Below are 9,173 nucleotides of genomic sequence, written 5' to 3'. Positions count from 1 at the left end.
GAAAAAGTTTTCGTGAGGTGTAACGTGAAGCAAATGAAATAGAAAATGTTTGGGTTTAAAATTTAAACTGAACTGTTTAAATTCTAATCCCAGCATATGTGCTCTCTTTTTTTTAAACTTGGAAAGTTTTTATTTGAAACTAAATTTTGTTTGGTCATGTATGTAGTCCAAAAAGTTTCAATTTAAACCCGAAATTTTTAACCGTGTACCGGTACGAGTAGGTATCGATACTTTAGGTCCGATATTTTTCAGACATCGATACTACTTCCAAGTAAAAGTATCGATACCTGCTTGGTATCGTTTCATCCCTAGTAACAGCCTGGATCCTGCTTTCCGCTAGGGCAAGTACCATTGAGTCCAGCCACTCCCCAATGAGCGTTACTGTGGCATTGGCTAATGTGGATATTTGGGTTGGATGCTTAGCTACGATTACAACTGAAATATCGTCCGCGAAACTCACTATTTTGGTCCTTTCGGGGCATTGAGTCGAAGTACTTTATCGTACATTATATACCAGAGTAAGGGTCCTAACACTGAACCCTGTGGAAAACCACCGGTAATCTTGTATTCTTTGGCACCCTCGTGTAGCAGTCTTCCATCAAAGTAGTTTGCGATTACTCTAGTGAGGTACGCGGGCACGGAAAACTCATCTAGTGCCGCTAGGATCTTTTGCCAGGGTGCCGAGTTAAAAGCATTTTAAACATCAAGGGTTACTTCTTAAGAAGAATATAGATATATGTATCTATATACATATATATGTACTTACATTAGACTACATCGCCAAAAAAGTTGCAGTTTTCCGCCGGGATTACAAAACTTGTTATATTTTGAGACTTTCACCAAAATATTTTGGAAAAATACTAAGTTTTACATAAGCTAGACCGATTGGAAAATACCTCCAAAAATTAAGTTTATTATGAATACAAATAGTTCCTTAAAAGATTTTTTGGAAAAATCCCCTTAGATGCCAAAACAGTTTTGTCTTTAAAAAACCAAATAAAAATATTCAAAAATTTTTTCAACGGAATCATAATAATGAGATTTTTGGCGCTGTTTTTTCACCTTTTCTTTCATTTCTCTTTCATGCCTTGAATGCAAAATAAAGAAATAAAAAGGGTGAGAAAATTCCTTTCCAATCATACCTCATAAGTCTGAATCGGTAAAGTTTAGGCTGTTATTCAAGTTTTTTTAAATCAGTCTTTGAAAAAAGTTCAAAAACAGCATTAAAAATCTCAATACTGTAATTCCGTTGAACATTTTTTTTTAATATTTTTAAGCTTAAACTGTTTTGTCATCTAAGGTGCTTTTTGCAAAAAACAGTTTTTATTCACAAAAACTCAATTTTTGGAGGTATTTTGTAATCGGTGCAGCTTAAAATAATAGATTTTATAATTCCGGTGGAAAAAACAGTACCGATTTTTTTTTGTATGGGGGGTGATGCGGTCTAATATACGGTACATACATATCAGGGTTGTTGCGGATCCTTTCCGCTTAATAAACAAACCGCCTGTCCAAATTAAACAAATTTGGTATCATATGAAAGAGGACTGAAATAGCTTTTAAACAGAAATAGCGAACGACCACTATTTATATTTTTGTATAATTTAATACTAAAGAAATGCATATACCTGACACAAGATTTGTTTTATTGTAATTAATTAACATTTTTTATTTAACTATTTTTCACTATGTGGCTTTCTTCGTTTAGACATTTCAGTTTTAAAGCTATTTAAATCCACTTTTATTTGATAACAAACTTGTTTAATTTGGATAAGCGGTTTGTTTATTATCCGGAAAGAACTTTTATTTCAGAATAATATTCGCAACAACCCTGATACATATATGGACATTAGACTGCATAACCAAAAAAAGTAGAGGTTTTTCCGGTGAGATTACAAAATCTATTATATTTGAAGACGTCCACCAAAATATTTCGGAAAAATATTAGGATTTACGTGAGCTGGACCGATTTCAAAATACCTCCAAAAATGGAGTTGTTTATGAATAAAAATAGTTTGAAAAAAAATCCCCTCAGATGACAAAACAGATTATAATTGACAACAACAACCACGCTGTCGAGTTTAAATAGCGGCAAATCAGCTGCACTTGATAGTAGTTGGTTGAATAAGGAAAATGAATTAGCAACAAGAGTTTACGGGATATACTTAGCTCAGTGGTTAACGCTTCTGACTTTGAACATCGAATTCGCAGGTTCGATCCCTGCTGAAGTCTAGAAAAAAGAAGTCTGATGAGGAGATGTGGTGATCTCCGAAATAGTGCTATAACTTCTACCGCTTAGACTTGGTTGCTTTTTCAATTTTTCCTAATAAACAATCGTGGTACAAAGCTCAATAAAAATATTACATATTAGTGATTATTGGTATTCACTATATCTGTCAGCTGCTTCTGACACTGATTCTTATCATGTCCAATCATTTTGTGTTTAATATTTTGCTCCTTTTGTCGAAGGATTTTTCACAAACCTAAGAGTTTTCGATACTTCAACAAGGAAAAGTACAAAAATATAAGCTTTCCTTGATTTGTTTTGGTCGATTAAGCTCTGAACGATAGAAAATAAATTAGTTTAACAGGATACGTCCCAAGTTAGCGAGAAAGTTGTTTAGAACTCCTATTAAGTCGTAATGAAATGTACCGCAAATGTTAAGTGTAACGTAGCCAGTGAAAAACTAAAAAAGTTGTTTTTTGGATACTAAAGTACCCTTTCCAAAAGGATATATGTATGAAGTGTTTTCTTAGTATTGTCGATATCATACTGATTCCATATGGAAAAAAGAAATCATAGCTGACTTTGTTGCACAATAACCTAATAAATAAGTGTAACGTGGTCAGAGCTTTTCTTTTTATTTAAACATTTTTTTATTGACTTGATAACTATTTTCATTTCATTTTAGCAATATATAATAACACATATTTAAGAAAGTCTTTTCATGAGCAATTGCGAACTGAGCATTATAGTGCTAAATTTTAGTAACTATTCTATTGAAATAAAGCGGAACTAACATTTGTAAAATATCCTTCGAAATCTTTATCTCTTAAGATTTTGACTATATATTCGCCTATAATTCAATTAGATTTTTTGACCATTATACGCGATTGTGCTCATAACACTACAATTTTATTGAGTCCGATACAAGCCTACACCAGACTATGAAGGGTTTATAATAATAATAAAAACAGATTGGCGCTTACACATATGTTAGTGCTTGGCCGAGCTTCTTCTCCAAGTTGTGGCGTACGCCTTGATGTTGTCACACAAAGGGGAGGGACCTACAGCTTTACGCCGACTCCGAACGGCGATTGTATTTTTATGGAATCGCCGAGGTGCGACCGCTGTTAAGAAAAAAACCTTTTTTCTATATTTTTGCGATATTGCTTTGGCCAGGGATTTAACCCAGGCCCTGCGGAGTGTAAGCGCGCACTGCTTACCACTACACTACAGCGGCCGCCGGAAGAGTTTTTAAGTCTATTTATTTTGATTGTTTTTGTTTATCGGCCTTTAAATTGTAAACTGATGTAATTTTTATTTTATAAGCTCGAGACACAGAGAATACATAAAACACAGGTTTTAGTTTTTATTTCTTAGTATCGATATTTCGACCTCAATCTGAGGTCATCTTCAGGAACTTTTAGTTGTCGGTCGACCGGGAACAACTAAGAGTTCCTGAAGATGACCTCAGATTGAGGTCGAAATCTATATATTAATACGCTAACATAAATTTTGTCTCCGTTCGTTTGGCGATTCTACCGAACCGATTTCAAAACCAAGAACACCGTTGGAAAGGCATTTTTCCGTTATGGTTTCACAATTGGTTGAAAATTACGGCCAAAACCGTCGTTTAAACATTTTAGAATTGTGTATACATGTTGCTGCAACATGTTCAATTTGACATGTTTCGCCTCTTGTTTCACTACACATTTGAAATTAAGCTTTGAAATAAAGATAAATATGAAGATGAAGAAATAAATGATAACGATGAAGTCAAAAAAAAGAAGGCAAAAGTGAAGATAAAGACGAAAATGAAGACAATGACAGATACATAAGAATTAGGGTAACTAAAAGGGTAAGAACATTTCTTGAATTTATGAAGTGAAACTTCTTTAGCGGCAATTGGTTGGTGAGAGTAAATTGTCAAATTCAAGGGGAATAATGCACATGGAAATAGTTCTCAGCGGTTTAGCGGTTTGAGAATAAAAACAAAAACAAAGATGCCTAGAGGTACAGGCAAAAACGAAGATCAAAGTAAATTTAAACACTTTAAGGTAAAGGTGAAGAGGAATATGCAAAAATAAAGATAAATATGAAGAAAAGGATGAGGATGAAGATCGATATTGTTTTCGATATACAACTCGATATTTGTATCGATATAATAATCGATATTATATATATCGTTTCGATTATATATTGTTTTCGATATACAACTCGATATTTGTATCGATATAATAATCGATATTGCTATCGATAAAATAATCGATATTGTTATCGATACTGGTATGGATTAAATAACCGCTATTTCAATCGATATAATAATCAATATAATAATCGATATTGTTATCGATACAATAATGGATATTGTTATCGGCATAATAATCGATTAAATAATTGATTTTGTTATCGATTTAGTCATTTGTATTGTTAACGATATGTACAACAATCGATACTGAAGACTGTTGTATTTATCGATGAATTAATCGATTTTACAATCGTTGTATTTTTCTATCTTTATGGATATTGTTATCGGTATTTTTATCGACACAGTTATCAACAGGGTTATCGATATACTAGTCGGAACATGGAATGTGATCACATTACATGGCAACACATCACACGATATTACATCACATAATATGATATCACATCACACGATATCACGTGACATGACATTATATGATATTACATCATATTATATGGCATGACTTCACATGACTTGACATCACATCATCTGACATCGTATGACATGACATGGCATTACATGACGTGGCATCACATGATATGACATCGGAGGATATGACAACACATGACATGACATCCTATCATATCACATAAAATCACGCCACGTCTTATCACGTCATCGCACCTCATCTCATCTACGTGAATAGAAAAAGAAAAGGATATAAGCAAAGATGCGAAAGATAAAAGCAAAGATGAAGACCAAGGTAAAGTTACCGATTTCAAAACCAAAAACACCGTTGGAAAGGTAATTTTCTGTAGATGAGGAGAGATTTTATAGTTTCGAAATTGGTTGAAAATCGTCTTTTAAAAATTTCCATATTTGTGTATGGTTGTTTTGCAACCTGTACAATTTAAGCTGTTTCGCATTTTGTTTTACTTCGTATTTGAAATTAAACTTTGAAATAAAGATAAATATGAAGATGAAGAAACAAGTGATAACGATGAAGACAAAAAAAGGCAAAAGTGAATATAAAGACGAAAATTGAGATAAAGGCGAAAATTGAGACAATGAGAAATACATAAGAATTAGGTTAACACTCTAGTATCGATATTAAAATTAAAGAACTAAAACCTGTGTTTTATGTATGCTATTTATTTCGTTAAAAATTGTTCATGTTACAACTTTTCTATAAAAGCGATAAATGCATTAACATTTTTTTATGTAAGATTAAGAAAGTTGTGGAAACCACTGTATCTGATTTGAAATTGTCTTGGATGGCATTGGAAAAAAATAATTATTCAGAAAGGATTAAAAAGAAAACACAAAACATTGTACTTTAGATGAGCTTATGCATATTTTAAGTGGTTTTTGTAGTGAAGTTAAATAAATATTATTTGCGACGATAATACTAAGATTTTCCGGTCAAAATTTTAGCGCATGATTTTTGACCTAGTTAGAATTTTTAAAGATAATCGAGTTTTATTTTTCAATCCTGCAATAGAAGATTTAAATTTTAACTCAAACAGTTGTTTATGATGACAGAATAAGAATGCGAAGAAAAAATGGATGAACAAAGCCTTTTGGTTAAACCTTGCCCAAGCGAACCGTCCGTGTAACGTGGCCAGTGCTTTGTGTTACGTTGCCAGTGCCCAAATTTTATGAGAAAAAATTGTCTAAAACCTAAAATGCAAGAATTGGGTAAGCAGATGACCACCTGCATTCCTTGTAGATGACATACTGAAAAGCTAACAATATTCGCTCGCCCGTTTCGCAGAAATTTCAAACTTTCTGACACAACCCATCATTAAACTTCCAAATGGTGTAACGTAGCCAGTGCACATTCGAATGCCTCTAACTTTGAAAGCCAATGATTTATTAAAACCCTTTTTTTTTACAGATACATAGATTGGACCGTGCCTGATCATATCACCTAAAAAGGCCAGTTGGTTTTGTGTTATTTAGTGGACAATTGATTCATACTTTAGAAAAGATGTGTACGAATGTAACGTAGCTAGTCAAATAATCGGCCATATACTTTTTGTTCGATTTCATTTATGGTTTTAATACTTACTCCAACATATGCATATGTATTTTTTCGTCTTCGTGTGGGGGCTCTACTCGACCAATTTTTTAAAACAAAGGCACCATTAGAAAGCTATTTTTCTGTAGATGACGAGAGTTGTTACGGTTTCAAAATTGGTTTAAAGTTATGGCTGCAATCGCTATGTACACATTTCCGTATTTGTGTATAGTTGTTGTCTTAGCAAGCTGGTAAATTTAAGTTGGGTTTTGTATGCCAGCAATGTATGGTTTCTAGCAGTTTGTTTTGCTTCGAATTTTTGTTCTTGAATATGAAGATAAATACGAAGACGAACTCGTTTCCATGACAATCGTGTCTTCGTACCTAGAACAACCCAGATTTGGCCAGGGCCTATCACTACTATTTCCCCTGAAAATATGAAGACGAATGGCGAATACGTTGAAAGCGACAAAAACAAAGACGAATACGCAGTGTTGCCAAGTTTTGAATTTGAAAAAGCACTAATACCCAGAAAAATCGAGTTTTTTCTCGAAAAAAGCACCAAATTTTTAATTGGGAGATTTAATAGACTTTGTATGCATACAAAATTTTATTGTAGGTATGCCGATACAAATTTATGAAAATTAATGTTTCTTGCTCGGCGGTCCAGTTTATTCTGTTTTCTATAAATTCAAATATTTTCGTCCAAACGACCCGACGTAAACATTTTTGTTCTTATTTTCTAATTTGCAGCTGTGTCCAGCGTTGCCGTTTCGCTTAGATCTGCGCTGTTTAAATATTAATTTTTCTTCGATTTGCTTATTTTTTTTTACAATTGCTATGAAATCAAAGTAACACAAAAAATTATGTTTCATGAACTATGTGGAAGTTTAAATATACACTGTAGTCTCTTATGATCTCGTGAACTAAAGGAACGTAAAGAACTTTTCTTTCCGAGCGCTTCACACCTGAAACATAACAGAATTTCGTTATTCATATTACTGTTAGGAGATGCTGGTGCTTTTTTTAATATTCGTAAAAAATATAACAAATTCAGCCCAAACTAAAGGTCTAAAGATCGATTACCGTATGTAATTCTGGCATGATTGAAAGTGCTGCCACATATTTTTTTGACAAACATATGCTTTTTCACTTATGATTGTCTTTGTGCCATGATTTGGTTTCCATTTTTGTATAGAAAGAGGAATTCCCAAATCGAAATAAAGTCGGATTGTAAGCCGGCGACTAAAACGAATATAAAGACGAATGCGAATTTCAATCAAAATTTCTGCAATATGAAACGATCTAGAAATGAATCAAAGAACGTTTCACTTCTGTATGTTGTGAGGTCCAAGGGAACTAATTTATTTTGATTTATTTACGAAAAAGATAACCGTATTGGAGTATTCAGACCAGCCCGACCACATGACCGGATAACCAGGCAGGTGTGAATGCCCCAAATGTAATGTAAATTAATTACTTAATTAAAATACAAATTCATGGTAATTTTTTAGTTTCTGGAGTTGGAGTTGTCCGGATAGCAGCTTTATATGCTGCAAGATACTCGGAGTCCTATGTTTAAAAAACTTTGCGGGGTTCTTTAAAAAAAATTAGAAAAACGATCGAATTTCGAGAAAAAACTGCTGGTTGTCATAATAGAGTAAGTAATAGGTTACAGCGAGCTCACAAAACTATAACAATTGAAAAAACAACGTGGAATACTAGAGTTCCTCAAAATTATGTTGTTAATTTTAATACTGGCATTCACTATAATCCGGACACTCCAGTAATCCGCACACTCCAGTAATCCGCACGGCCCCAGGATTCTGGCTGTCCGGATTATCGAGATAGCGCTGTATGTAGTTTTGTAGCTTATTAACATATTTAGTATAACAATTACAGGTATTGTCTTCCCAGACAGCGCATATTCCGATCTGCGTTATTTGAAAAATATCATTTGTGGTATTCACCAAATTGAGCAAGTGGCAATCTGGCAAAGGAGTAGATCAGCTCAAGCAACGACTGTTGTCAACTGTTGTTGCATGAGCTGATCTACTCCTGTAATTATTGTACTAAATATGTTAATAAGCTCATCTGCTCTTTTGCAAGAGCGCCAGGCCACTTGCTCAATTTGGTAAAACCAGTATTGCTGCCCACACTAAAAGGTTTATTGCAAGGGAAAAGTGATATTTCCATACCGCATATACCATATATGTACAAGTATTTTTTTAACCAAAACTTCTTGCAGAGAACTTATTTCAAAAGCCGAAAAACAAACATTTGCTTAGCAAACAAATTCTAAGTTTTTATTGCTCACTTTATTTCAAACGCTTTTTTATGTTTTGAAAAACCTTAAAAATTAAATTAAGCGACAACAAAAAGTAAGGCCAAATAAAAGTAAAAGAATCAACAATGAACGGCGTCAAAATGAAAATATGGGAGCAAGAATTTCGATGCGAAGCAAAACTCTTTGGGAAGACAATACCTGTGAATAATTGTACCATGGCTTATTAATACAAAAACAAAAAATAAGGCATGCAAAGCCAAATGTCGAACATAGTATCTTTTCTAACTAGAATACTGTTGTTGTGCAACTTTTTTGAATTTTTCTGATTTTTGCACAAAGTGAGAAATTTGGATTTAAATGGCCTTCGTTAGACATATCATTTTGTCTTGGGGAGTGCAGCGGTGCACATAATACCAGGAATTCCTTTATGTTATTGGAAAACTGTTTAAAAAAA

This window comes from Rhagoletis pomonella, unplaced genomic scaffold, assembly GCF_013731165.1.
Source record: "Rhagoletis pomonella isolate Grant_MI unplaced genomic scaffold, Rhpom_1.0 Rhpom_scaffold_00006, whole genome shotgun sequence".
Classification (NCBI taxonomy): Eukaryota; Metazoa; Arthropoda; class Insecta; order Diptera; family Tephritidae; genus Rhagoletis; species Rhagoletis pomonella.
This window is presented reverse-complemented; position numbering follows the sequence as displayed.